The sequence below is a fragment of the Pristis pectinata genome, chromosome 2 (assembly GCF_009764475.1).
Source record: "Pristis pectinata isolate sPriPec2 chromosome 2, sPriPec2.1.pri, whole genome shotgun sequence".
NCBI lineage: Eukaryota > Metazoa > Chordata > Chondrichthyes > Rhinopristiformes > Pristidae > Pristis > Pristis pectinata.
This window is the reverse complement of record NC_067406.1, coordinates 124985836-125000345: the sequence shown is the minus strand read 5'-3', so window position 1 is coordinate 125000345 and position 14510 is coordinate 124985836.

Sequence of the window (14510 nt, the reverse complement as noted above, 5' to 3'; positions counted from 1 at the left end):
TTTTTAACCCAACAAACAATTATGGCCAGATGCTCCTCAGCAACCTCGATGTAAATTTTTCACACACCAGTGAAACAGAATGAGGTGATTATCTGGTAGGTCAGGACCAATATATTGAATGTATTCCATGCTGTTATGAAATGGAAGGAATGGATGAAATAAAGAAGTGAGTAAAATAGAGAAAAGAAACAATAGTGAATGAGGATTATGAGGAATGCTTCTTTAAAACATTTCTGAATATAATCAAAGGTAAGAACCCTGGCTTATTAAAACCCACATACCAGCACACAAACAAAGTATAATGTCAATAAAGACAGTTAAGTGGTATATTGTTGCTGCATTGTTAGATCTAACTACACCTGAACATGTCTGTGCTGAGCTATGTGGCTCAGCTTGGCCCATTATAGTAATGACTCCAGACTTCAACATTCATTTCAAAGATTCTAGCCCACCTCTCCTTCACATTCCCCAAACTCATCCAATTCTGTAGTTTGTCTAATTTCCTCCAATCCTCCAGACACCAGCCCTGCCCCATCAACATTCTCAATGATCTCCAGTGACCCAAGACATGAATTTGACAACCACCACACTCCATCTCACCCAGAGCAGCATCCCTCGGAATCACAACACCTCAATCCATTTACAGTTCCCCAAGTGCCCCATTTGTTCAAGAGTCCTGAGCACTTAACTGCACCCAGTTCCCAAACTACTCTTGATTTCTCAGTCGTACACCATGAATTTCACATCCTATCCATCTATTAATCCCAGCATCAGCTGTTCTCTCACAAACAAGTACTTGAAGGACATAATTGTTCTCTCAGAGTTCTCTGAAGACCAGAAATTGCCACCATTTGAGTGCCTCCTTGTCACACAATTCTCATACCCTGTTTTCACCTAATTACTTTTCAATGAAGGATCTGCCTTAGTCCCTCTCAATCATCAGCTGCGTCTCCCTATTGCCTTTTGTGTGAACATATATGACAGTCTGTGAAGGTATATGAAAGTATATAATGAAAGTCAGTTATGAAACTTCAGAGTGTTGTGGACATAGCTCAGCACATCATGGAAACCAGCCTCCTCTCCATGGACTCTGAGATACAAAGCCTGAAAACACATACCACCAGGCTCCAAGATAGCTTCTATCCCGCTGTTATGACTATTGAATGCTCCCCTAATACAATAAAATGGACTCTTGACCTCACAATCTACCTTGTTGTGGCCCTTGCACCTTATTGTCTCCCTGCACAGCACTTTCTCTATAACACTTTCTTCTGCATTGTGTTATTGTTTTCCCTTGTACTACCTCAATGCACAGTTGTAATGAAATGATCTGTATCGATGGCATGCAAAACAAAGTTTTTCACTGTACCTTGGTACATGTAACAATAATAAACCAACAATATATATTAAACTTATATGAAGGCTTGCAAGAATGTACCAAAAGTGTTAGTGCTTGCTCCAATCTCAGCAGAATTTCCACTTAAACTTAAATGTGATAAAAAGCTACCATGTATGTGTCTGGCCCAAATTATGACTCCCTGCACCACAGTTTAATTCAACATCCACCTCACCACGAGCAATATATCTTGAGTCTTTGGTGACAAACCAAATCTCTTCAAATTCCAAATGAGGTAGAGCCGCTGGCATGCCTTCTTAATGATTGCATCAATGTGTCTCCACACATTATGCAGTTAGTGGTATTTTTCAAAGATTAACACAATAAAGACAAAATAACAGAACAGATGGCAGGTAAGTGTGCAGCACCAATTATAATAGGATAAGAAAAGATAAGATTTCTTTATTAGTCGCATGTACATTGAAACACAGTGAAACGCACCTTTTGCATAGAGTGTTCTGGGGGCAGCCCGCAAGTGTCACCACGCTTCCGCCGTCAACATAGCATGCCCACAACTTCCTAACCCGTACGTCTTTGGAATGTGGGAGGAAACCCACGTAGAGACGGGGAGAACATAGAAACTCCTTACAGACAGCGGCCAGAATTGAACCCGGATCGTTGGCAATGTAATTGCTAACCGCTACACTACCATGCCTGCCTTCACCTGGGTAAGTGAATTTGTCCACAGGCTGATGAGGGTGGCACAGTGACATGGCAGGTAATGATCTGCTTCACAGCTTCAGTGATCATCCTGTACTCTGAAACTCTCTGTGTGGAGTTTGCACATTCTCCCTCTGGCTGTGTGGGTTTCCCCAGGGTAACGCTGTTTCCCCAACACCACCACCCCACTTCCCAGGAATGTGCCAGTTGGTAGGTTTATAGGCAAGTGTAAATTAACCCTAACATAGATGGGTTTTAGGAGAATCGGGGTAGAATTGATGGGTATGTGAGTGAGAACGTCACAGAGAAATAAATCAGAATCAGGTTTAATGGGAGAATGGGACAGGCTTAATGGCTTCCTTCTAAAATGAACACTAAGCAGCCTCCATTTTGAGGAAGGGATACTGGAGAAACTCTTGAATCCATGTTCTAATATAAGCCAAATCCCACAAGAGAAAGAGTGAAGTGTGGGGATAAAAAACAAAGAATTATGCACTCACCCAGTAAAAGTTTGGAATGTTTCAAAAATCTTTCAGAATTTTTATGATTCCTTCAGGATTTTGAAAATTTTATATTTATCTCCCTTCAATGTAAATGTAAAAGAAAATGTATAATAGCACATGTAGAAGTAACCAATGACTTGCATTTGGGTTATATTTAATTCACTCAATTCTTATAGCCTAAAACAAATCATGGAAACGCAAGCAAAACCCTCCACATTTAATCATAGGGAAAAGTAAGTGTGACAGTTCCTCAGCCTGACTAAACAAGATCCAAAAAGAACCAAAATTAATTTGAAGTATGACATTAATGCAGAAAGTAAAATGAATGGATACTCAAGTCAGTAGTGAATGGCCAAGGAATTGGGTAGCAAGGAGATGAATTGTGAAAAATGCAGAGACCATGGGAATGATGATCAGAAGAAAAACCTGCAAAGCCGGGTGTGGCCTGAATAGTAATTGAAACTGAACTGCAGTGACTCAAGCAGGCATTTGTTTTCAAAATAATTTAAAGATTAAATGAGAAACTAATTGCATACACTGAATGGAAATGCAAAATATCAGCGTAATGGGAAACTAAGCTATTTTCTAAACATTTAGAGAAGTAGTGGGGAGACAGTGAATGCATGTTGGATGAAAATTATCATGTGCTGAGCCTAAAATCTTTTGTTTGATTTACTTGTAAAGTGTAAGATGTCATAAAATGGCTTGTATTGACAGCAACATGGTGTAGAATCAGGGTGTAATACCTCTGATACATGGCACCATGTAAGTTTATGCTAATGAAACTTTGCTCTCCACACCTTATTTAGTCAGGTGAGGAGAGTTTTTTCACATCTGAGACTGAATTGGAAGGGATTTTTCTCAGTCCTGTTAATACAAATGGTGGAGGCCTTGGGCAGGTGCAGTGGAAGTGAACAAAATGTTACTGCAAATGGTGAACTTTGGTTATGTGGAATGAACAGGGAAATAGGAACCGAGATACTTAAACACATAATACGGTTGTTCTTTTTAGCATTATGTGATTTAAAATTTACTTTACCCAGATTGAAATACAATAATGGCCATTTCCTGAATGTTTCATGTTACTCGAAGACTTTGACTCAGCTGGTGACTCACATTTGTGAACCTGCTGTAATTTGTGCATTAGTCATGCACTGGATGACATCATTCCCTGTGCAATGCTCTTCCTAGAGCATCGCAGGGGAAATTAGACCAGGGAGCCACCATCACAGGGCAAAACTGGAAGAAGTAGGTTTTCCTATAGCAGGACTGGGAAGGCACCCACTGCATCAAGTCCCATACTCAATTTTCATCTTTTAAAACGACATCCCCTTTCGGCACCACTGCTTCCAACTATCCATTCTCACATCTGAAACTACCTCCTCAAACCAGGCCCAGACTCTCATTCCTTCAACCATTCTATCAATTGACATTCCAGGCTCCTTGATCTTCTGTTAGTACTAACCCCTGGACCTCCTAACCCTTGAACCCCAGCTCAATCCTTCTGTTAGACAACCTGCCCACCACTTCAAGCTACTGTCCTGTTCTCCAAGTGGATCCCCTAGCCCTGATGGTCTGCCCTCCTTCCCCACCCTCGCCCCCACATTCAACCTGGGTATCAGGAGCCACATTATTGCTTTCAGAGATATGCAATGCCTTGGTCATTGATTGCTACTAGAATTTGTCCTGGGCTCCCATGATTGAAACAGTGGTTAGTACATCAATGCACTGTTCATCTAGCACAATCATTTTAGAGTTCTAGAGTTTCTTGGTAAGGGGTTGAGTGTTCAATGGCAGAGAGCATTACGGGAAAATGTAGTAGTATTCAAAATTCTGAAGGGTTTGCTCAAGTAAGTCGGAAGAAACTGTTCCATCTAGCAGGAGGCCGGATGACCAAAGGACAAAGATATAAAATAATTGATAAGAAATGTATTTTTATTCCATGAAGTTAATATCTTGAATATATTAATGAGAAAAAATAGGTTCACTGTTAATTTTTAAATGGCAATTTGATATAGATGAGTAAAGCCTGCAGGACTTTAAGGAAAAAGGATTGGAGTGCAACTAGTTTGATAACTATTTCAGACTCCCAACATAAACCCAGGGGACTGAATGGCATTCTTAGTTGTATGATTCTGTGATTCTATCAATATTAACTCTTGAGAATAAAACTGCATCATGAAGCATTGCGTTGTTGCTGAAAGATCAATCAGAATGAAAGTTTTGACAGCCTATTTTTCTGGTAGCTCTGGAGTTTCTAGTTATACCATAGCAATTATTAAGACTCAGATTCTAACATTCATACCTTTGGACAATGCAATTTGTAAAGATTCCCAAGATGGGAAAGACTGGGCCTACATTTTCAATTGTGTCCTGCAATATTTACATATTAAATATATACAATATTGACTTTATTGAAAAGCTGTTCATGACGTGAAATTGCTTACTCACTGCATGGTCTGTAGAATCTGCAGGGTCTGCAAAATCTATTCAGGGTCTTCATGTACATGACGCTGTATTGCACACATTAAATATTAATGTGCAGGGAACTCATTTTCCAGAAAGTCAGGTGTCTCAAGGTCAGCAATGGATTTTGAGACAGTTACACCATGTGAGCTATAGTGTCAGTGCATTATATGCTTTCTTTAACTATCTGAAGGAATATTTATCTAGCCAGCCATCAATCATTCAAACTTCTTACATATAACACTGGTGAAGTATGTACTTCATAAAAAGTTGGCTGATAGCTCAATATTGGGTCCGGAGGGAGCTGTATATGAATTACCTTAAAGAGCCCATGCTCATTATTATGCCTTACCAATAATGAGAAAAATACCATAATCTGTATTCAACATCTATGTGTGGGGAGATATCTTAGATTGTTTTATTTTTAAAACAAGCAGAAAGTTGCATAAACGTTACTTAATAAACTGCTTTAATGGAATATTAAAGTTCAAATAGATGAACTCCAATGAAAGCACCTCTGAATTTAAAATAGTTTAATCAGTGATATTGCTTGCATGTACTTTTGTATGAAGCAAAAAGCCCTTCACTTTGGTGTGAGCAGTGTTCCTTAACAAACCTTCTCAACCAGCCTAAATCCTCTTCTTCCTAGAAAAGACATCAAGCCAGCCATCTCAATGTATTGTAATAATGACACATACAGTGTTCTTTAAGGTGGCATGTGGATATCACTGGCATTTGTGTCAAAACTGAGTGGTCTTTTTCATTCAGTTTTGACACAAATGCCAGTGATACCCACATATGGAAACCAAGAGTAAACTACATTGCTGACGGTCTGGAGTTACATGCAAGTCAGATTGGGTAAGGACAGCAGATTTTATTCCTGAATGGCATTAAGAAAATAAATGGGCTTTTACAACAACCATGTGGATTCGTGGTCACCATTGCTATCAACAGCATTATTTAATTACCTGAATTTAAATTAACCAGCTGCCATGGCGGGATTTGAACTCCTACCTCGAGATCATTAGTCTAGGCCTCTAGACACCGGCTCAATAAATTAACCACTGTGTTGCAGGATTCCATTGCATTCAAGACAACCCAAGGAGTGTCGAAACAGCTGAATTCAATAAAATAGTCCCATATAAATGAATTCAACGTGGATGTGCGATAACACTGAAAGCATTAGCCAATTATTCATGCCAAAGAGAATTGATTTTTTTTAATCTCATGTTCTAGTTTGCAACATTTCTCAGCATAATTTTTCTCTACTTTGATTTTCTTAGCTCCAGTTCTTTATTTACATCAGTAGTTTTTCTTGAACAATTGTTTATGTTTTGAACCTCTCTCATTCTGTTGATCGTGCATCTTTTCGAACCTTGCTCAGCTTTTATCTATTGACATACACATCCTACTATGTCCTTCTTCCTTTGCTCATTTTAGTTGTTTAACATTCACTCATCTTCCCTTTGAACCACTGAAAACCTGCTCAAACATATGTTCTGAGATTCTCCCGTGGCTCCAATAGCAATTGCAAAAGAGTCCATCTTGATAAAGAGGTATAATGCACAGTGTGATGTGAACCAGTGTGGAGTGTTAATATGATCGATGTTTTTGCTGTATTTTAATTCCATACTCCAGTCAACCTTCTGTTTGAAGCTCCAACAGTAAACTGGAATGAAGGACCTCTTATCAGCATCATTTAAAGGGACCAGAAATTACATATGTAATAACTCCTGGACTATTTTGGGTGCTAGTGCAATTTTCCATAACTTTGGAAATTTAGCATCCTTGGCTACAGTTTGGGAATCCCAGAGTGAGTGATCTGGCTGATGCAATTACTTCCAGTTATAGGTAGTTTGAAAGGAAAATGCTGTAAATGTAACATTACTGAGAGAGAAAAAAAGAGATCACATGGACAGGATGGACTACTAGAAGGGGAGGAGGAGGAGAAGGAGAAAGGCTTTCATTAGTTGTCCATGTCGACAAACAGAGACTACAGATCTAAACTTCAACAATGACAAATATATGAGACATCTGCATGTCCCAAAGAGGCTGTTATTGAAATCTAGTTACCACAGTAGAACAAGAATCCTTAAATTCCTTAAATGAATATATATATATATAAGAAACACATCAATGGAAATAGGCTAAACATAGTATCAAAGAAAGTTTACCAATTTATCTCAAAAGGCCTCTTGAAATTCAATGCAGAAAATTGACCTCCATCAGAAAGTAAACATTACAAATTTGATGAACATCAAAAACTTGATGAATGCAGTGTTTGAAATCTAAAACAATGACCTTGTTTACTCCCACTCGGTCAAGAGAGTGTAATACTTTCTAAGGTGGACCATGGGTATTGCTGGAATTTTGGTAAGTTCAACAGTAACAGTTAAGGAAACAGCAGCTTCAAAACAGACTGTTTATTCCAAGTCTAAGAGCAAGGAATTTCCGTTGGACATTGTGTTTACATCATATATATAACAGGGACATCCTGAAACCACATGACATTTATGTAACTATAATACACCACACTGCTTTCCCTCTTTGAAGAAACCACGCATAAACACTTTTCACAGTTGCACACAATCATTAAAGACTCAGCCAGTTGACTGGCATCCTTGGTCAGTTTAACCTCTTCAGTTGTATACTTGACTGACATTGTACTTACTCCTTGATCTAAAGAACCTGCAACCTCTTAAGTTGTCTCACTCCTATTCTGTGCCTCTTAAATGGTAGTTGACACGATATCAATGTCAGGAATAAATTCATCATCGTACTTTACTTGGCTATCCACAGGTTTGTCTCTCACTGTGATTGTTTGATTGAAATAGACATTTCTGACATGATTTATGATATGAACTAACCACTGTTCTGCTACAGATATAGAACACTTCAACAAGGGTTCATAGCTGAGTCTCATCTCTGTTCATTGGTCTGATGGCTATGACTTTCTCCCATAGTTGGAGCTGCTGTCTCTCTGCTCTCCCCTCTAAGTTTGACTGTACCAGGTTCAAGCACATGCACAAATGATGATACATTAATTGCTAAAGTAAAGCCAGAAGATTGTGGAGTCATGCAGTACTTGAACAAAAAGTTAGCCAATCGATGATTCATTATGAAGCTTGAGTAATCTTGGAACACTTGTTTCTTCAAACTTTTTTTCATGGTAGAGATCTCTTTCCTGCCCCATTGGAAGCAGCATGATAATGAGAAGTCAATAGATGTTTAATGCCAATGTAATCCATTGTTGGATGCTAACTCTGCTATAATTCCATGCATAGCAAAGATCTATCTCAACCCTTTATTGGTACAATTGCCTGTCATACAAGAACCTATATCACTAACCAATCCAATTTTAGTGCTCATTGATGAGGAAAAGGAAATAATCATTCTCCATTTGAGAAAAAATCAACATGAATTCATTGAAATGATCAAGGTGGCCATTTACGTGGTCATAATGGTGCATTTGGTGGTATGGTTCTGCACTTCTGGCAGATTGTACAGATAGGCACAACTCCCTCCAACTCACGATCAAAGTTTGGTTGATACGCAAAATTCATAGCAATGGCTTTCATTTTCCAGTTTGTTTGACATGTTGTTCTATTACTATTTTCCTGAGAATATCTAGAATGTCCTCATTTCTACTCAATGTCCTCATTTTAAAAATTCTTGCTCAGTTGATAATTGTGATCATAGAATGGCTGTAAATCTTCATTTGTAAACTTGTCCTGGCCAGCGCATCATCGATGTGTGTTTATAGACATGACTCAGTGTCACCTTTTGCTAAAACACCTGACCATTCCCTGTCCGCAAGCTGTAGTATGATAATCAATCTTTCACCACCAATATCAGAGGGTTCATGTAATAATCTGGACAGATCATTAACATTTCTGCTCAATCACTTTCCAAGATTATAGATGTTATAGCAAAGTCATGGACACATCACAAGTCACTGCTCACATGACTGTTCTTTTAAAGAGTCTAACTGCTTGTCATGTCGAAAGAAAGGACACACAACATTGCAGGCCCTCCCCAGGTCACAACAAGGTTCAGTTCCTGATAACCAATTGCAATCCGAACTGTTTGCAAGTCAGAAATGCGGCCACCTAGCAATATATTTAAATAAAAGCACAAGGGCAATGTGTAATTAAACCAAAATGTTTAACTCAGCCACTCAGGTATTACCATGAACCGAGTTCCCCACGGCAGAAAGTGCCTACAGTCCTGCAGCAGTCGGCAAATCCATCCCACCGGTGTCCCAGATGCTCACTCATATGTGTAAACTGTACATAAGTTGGGCGTTTATACCTGAAGAGGACCTGTAATTGTAACGGAAAATGCAAGACAAGAATGTAGTCTGCAATATCAGCACAGAGATGATCTTTACCTATTTCACTGGTTACCCAATGTAGGTCACTACAGCTATGGGCAACTTGAGACTTTTACCATCCATGCAATGCAACCACCCCAGAATTGTCCCACATGAGGCAAGATTCACCCTCCTTCCTTATAGCACAGAGGCACAAGAAGTAGAGCAGCTGACTCACAGTTCCAGCAACTTTGTCAATCCTGAACTTTGGTGCTCTATGTGTGGAATTTGTACGTTACCCATGACTGTATAGGTTTCCCTGGGTGCTCCTGTTTCCTCCCTCATTCCAATGACCTGCAGGTTGGTTGGTTAAACGGCCACTGTAAATTACTCCCAGTGTGCAAGTGAGTGGTAGAACCTGAGGAAGGTGAGAGGGGGAGTTGAAGGGAAAGTGGAAAGAATAGTTTACAGGGAAAATTAGTGGAGCAATAGGCTTGCTCTGTAAGTCAGTATAGATGTAATGGATCGAAATGGTCTTCTATATCATATGACATATGGGAACAGTAGATGACTGAACTGCTTGTTGTATATATCTGTTCCAATGTGAGGAAAGTCTGCACTATCTTGTCAATTTGCACCTTCACTGACTTTCCATCAGGTCCGGACTGAAACTTTAAAATCCTGTTGTCTCACACTATTGTTGTTTGTAACATCGATCCCATGCACTGTGTCATCTGCGGCATCCTCATTGTGAAGTTTTAGAAGATGCACGTAGTTGGTGCTGATGTTCCATTTTGAGATTCTTCCTATCTATTGCCTTGTGTTTAATCTCCTTAAAAGGACAGTTACATGAGGAATGACTGCTGGCATATTTATCATGGTGACCCATTCCGCTTGTGGTCACATGATGCTGTACGTGTTTTCAACATGTATGGCTGGCACAGGACTGAGTTCCCTGACACCTTTTGGTGCCACCTCCATGGAATGTGCAATACTACTCACACAGCAGAAGGAAAGAATTTCATGGCTAACACCTTCAGCTGAACCTTTTCTTCTCTAAGATTTCACACAAGTGCATGATCCCAAAACTCTACAAGGTTACCTTGATAGGTCTTTGAGTGCAAAGATATAATCGTTCATGATTCCTCTCAGCTTCTGATTATATGTATCAAATGTATAGCTCTCCTTTCTCATTGTATGTGAGTTGAATTAATCTTCCAACCTCTGAACCACATAGCCACCTATTCAAGTGAGATGTCTGTAGCTTTCTGCAGACTTATAATATTATTGTGTGAGGTATGCAATTCTGTAAATAAAATTGTTTTCTTCTGTTCCGTCACTGTAATATTCAATGCCTGGCCATTTTCAGCATTATCTTCCAGCTCAAGAATGTTATTGACCTTGAAAAATAGCTCCATCCATGTTGGATGTGAACAATTTGCACACCTTATCATACACACAATAAGTGCTGGAGGAACTTAGCAGGTCAGGCAGCATCAATGGAGGGAAATAAACAGTCAAAGTTTCGGGCTGAGACCCTTCATCAGGACCAAAACAGTCATGGCCCAAAACATCAACTGTTCATTTCCCTCCATAGATGCTGCCTGACCTGTTGAGTTCCTCCAGCATATTGTGTGAACTACTTCAGATTTCCTGCATCTGCAGTCTTTCTTATGTCTCCAACTTGCTGTACACCCTCAGTCTGCCCATGAAACTAGATTGTGCTTGAACTGTCAACTTCTTTCTTTTCTTGACAGCATGGTGTCATGATACTCAGGTGAGTGTGCATTTTTAATCTTAGCTTGTTCTACGACATGCAGATTTACATTGCCTTCCTTACTTTAATTTTATATTAAAAATTTGTTGGTACAGTTTTAAAAAGGTATGTTGCTGCCTTGTAAGACAACACAAGGAGGAAGGGAGATGGAAGACCAGGCACACAGAAAGCCTCATCATTAACTATTACAGCTAAGGCAGTAACCAGGACCCACGTAGTACCCTTTCCTGTGACAACTGCACCTGTCTCCCTCATGGGGTCGAAGCAATGCAGTCATACGTCTTGATCCAGTATTTTTTTACTGTCTTTTGCAAGAAAAGTGAGATGCCTGTAACATGTCTGTGTGGTGTAGCTATCATGATTGAACAACTCTGCGGTGAGCTGTGAGTCATGGATGCAAGGCTTGACATAGTGCTATGTGTGAGGAAGTGAGGCACTGGATATGAAGTGATGCTTGAGTATGAGGTAATGAAGATTGTTGGTAGGTGTGCAATGGTGATATGGTGAATTGACCAGTAGATTAGACAGTGGTACAGTTGGTAGGATATATCATTTAAAGGTGACTTCAGTGACCTGACCAACTCATGGTAGATCTTACTTCCTGCACAGGTTCCACGTTTTTAGCTTAGATCCCTACTGCTATTTCTTCACACTTCTTCCTGAACATATAACTGAAGGGCTTCCTGTTTGCCTGTAGATACAGGATATCTGTCCTCTCCACAGTTTGTAGCAAACCTCCAGTGCATTCTTAGAAAACCTTGGTGTTTTCTTTCTCACAAATGTAATTATTCCTCGAAGCTTTACATCACAGATTCATTTTCAAAAAATGATCCGTTTCTTCTAGCCACAATGTACATTCCCTGCAAATGGTGGAGGCTGCCATTAAGTAATGCTATCAGTCACCATAACATGCCCTCTGCCTTTGGTGTACCCTTGAATAGTCCAAGTATCATTGGTTGCAGGCAGGAATCATTTGGAAAAACAGGTAGCATGAATCTAGCATACTGCCTATATTAGAATGAAAAGGCACAAGTTTGTTGCATTGTGCAATCACATGTCAGTTTTTAGAGATTATCTAACTTAACATATACCCGTGTTTCACTAAGAATCACTTTTAGCAGAAGAGCATACAACAAATAAATTGTTCTTCTTCTCTCACGAGCAATGTCATTGCCTGAAATAATCATACAATAAATGATAGGAGTTGTCTGAATCAGTCATGACATTGTTCATTCCATTCCCAACCATACATAAGAATATTCAATTATGGATTGACAAATAGAGGAAAAGATGTAAAAGTTGATGTCCTCTCTTTATTTTAGTCCAAAGAAAAGAATTTCAAGATAACAATCTTAACATATTCTATTTACTTTTTCCAAAAATGTTGAAGCTTCCATATATGTCATCTTTTCAAAATGATTGCCCTTTAAAGAAAGCACATTGTTTTCACAAATACAATTCAAGAACTGAAACAAAAGTTCTGGCCTTCTATCATGCTTGTATGTTCTATGAGGCTGTCAATCAAAGAGAGACTAATGGAAACCACACTGACAGATATTCTGACGAATACTCCAAGCTGCTTCAATAACACAGCAAACTTCAACAACATTGCAGGTCACTTTATCCTTTCATTCATCCATAGGGTCATTAATATCACTGTCTGCCAAAGCCACAGATTAGCTAGCACCATCTCATTGACCAATGTATATGAAAATAACTGGACTATTATCTGTTCCCTTATTTTACCGGTTTGAGAATTTGTAGATTTAATCAGCACGCCTTCCAGATAGCGTTAACCTACTTTTCAGTTTCCAGTAATCTTTCTTTGTACCCATTGTAGACCTTCAGATTTCCAGCAGTTCATTGAAGGCATATCTAAAAGTAACCTGAGGCATTTTTTTTTTCACTTTATTTGTTTCTTATTTCACGTGAAAGTGGTGACTCATGCTTGTGTCTAGTCCTATAGCCATTGACAGCTCAATAGTGCCCCTTCATGCCATTTTTTTTTTGTTTTGGTCAGCAGCAAATGTTGTCAAGTAATTTGACTTGGAGGGGAATGATAGAGGGGGCTGGAAAGGACACCATCAATACAATTTAGCTCTGATCTGATGTCACAGAAATCCGTCATCCATTAGAATTCACAAAACAGTAAATCTCTATGAAGTTCATTTTCAATTGTCCAACGGCATTATAATGAGTCACAATCCCCTTGTTTACTGGTCCAGCTATTATTAACTGTTTTAGTACAGAAAAAGATCAGAACTGGAAGCCTTTTCCTTTTGCGCCCATAATATCATATGCTATATCCCACTCCGTAGAATATGACATTATGTTACACTTATCTTATAATGACACTGAAGGAGGCTATTCAGCCCATTGATTCCATGCCTGCTCCTAGACAAACAATCCTATTAGTCCCATTTCCTCTCTCCATATAAATATGGAATACAGACACATGAATATGCAGAGAACGGAGGGATATGGATCATGCGCAGGCAGAAAAGATTTAGTTTACTGTGACGGTGTGTTCGGCATAAACATTGTGGGCCGAAGGGCCTGTTCTTGTGCTGTACTGTTCTATGTTCTATTTTTCCCTGTATGACTGCAATTGTTTTCTCTCACACGTATTCATCAACTTCCCTTTGATTCTTCTTGCCATTTGCCTATAATAATGGGAATTTTACAGTGGCTAATAAAGCTACAAGCACAGCTTTGGGAAGGAAACTGGAGCACCCAAAGTTGCTCACCCATGTGGTCAGAGGGAGAACAAGCAAACTACATATAGACAACACCTAGATCCTCGAGCAGTGAGGCAAGGGCACTAATTGCTGGAACACTATTCCATCCATAAAGGTTTGTGATATCACCCATCTCAGTGGAGGCACTTGCACTGTGAAACAAATGTCTAAGATCAAACCATAATTAACTATTCCCACGTATGGCTCCTTCTGAGACTTGAGCACAAATTTTTTGCTGCCACTTCAGTATATCTCTGCAACATTATTGTACCATCATAGAATTGCTCCTTGAGGTAAGACATTTAACTGGCGGTACCTGTCTTCTCAAAGATAAAATGAATATCATAAGGTTGCATGGATATAACTCGGGGAGTTCTTCTTTGGTGTTACGGTCAATATTTCTCCCACAATGAACATCATAAAATATTCTCTAACTGATCTATTATCTCAGTTTTGAACTTTGGACATGGTGTAGAAAATTAAGTATATAATACCCTGACATTACAACAGTAACTAGACTTCAAAATAAAAATGGCCCTGATCTTCTCTTGACTGGCAAAGCATTCCTGGTTGCCTGGTCTCAAAGTCTATTCTTATCTGGACCAGGATCCAGCTTGCATTCTTCTGTTGCCAATACAAGGTCTTCCAATTGAAACTG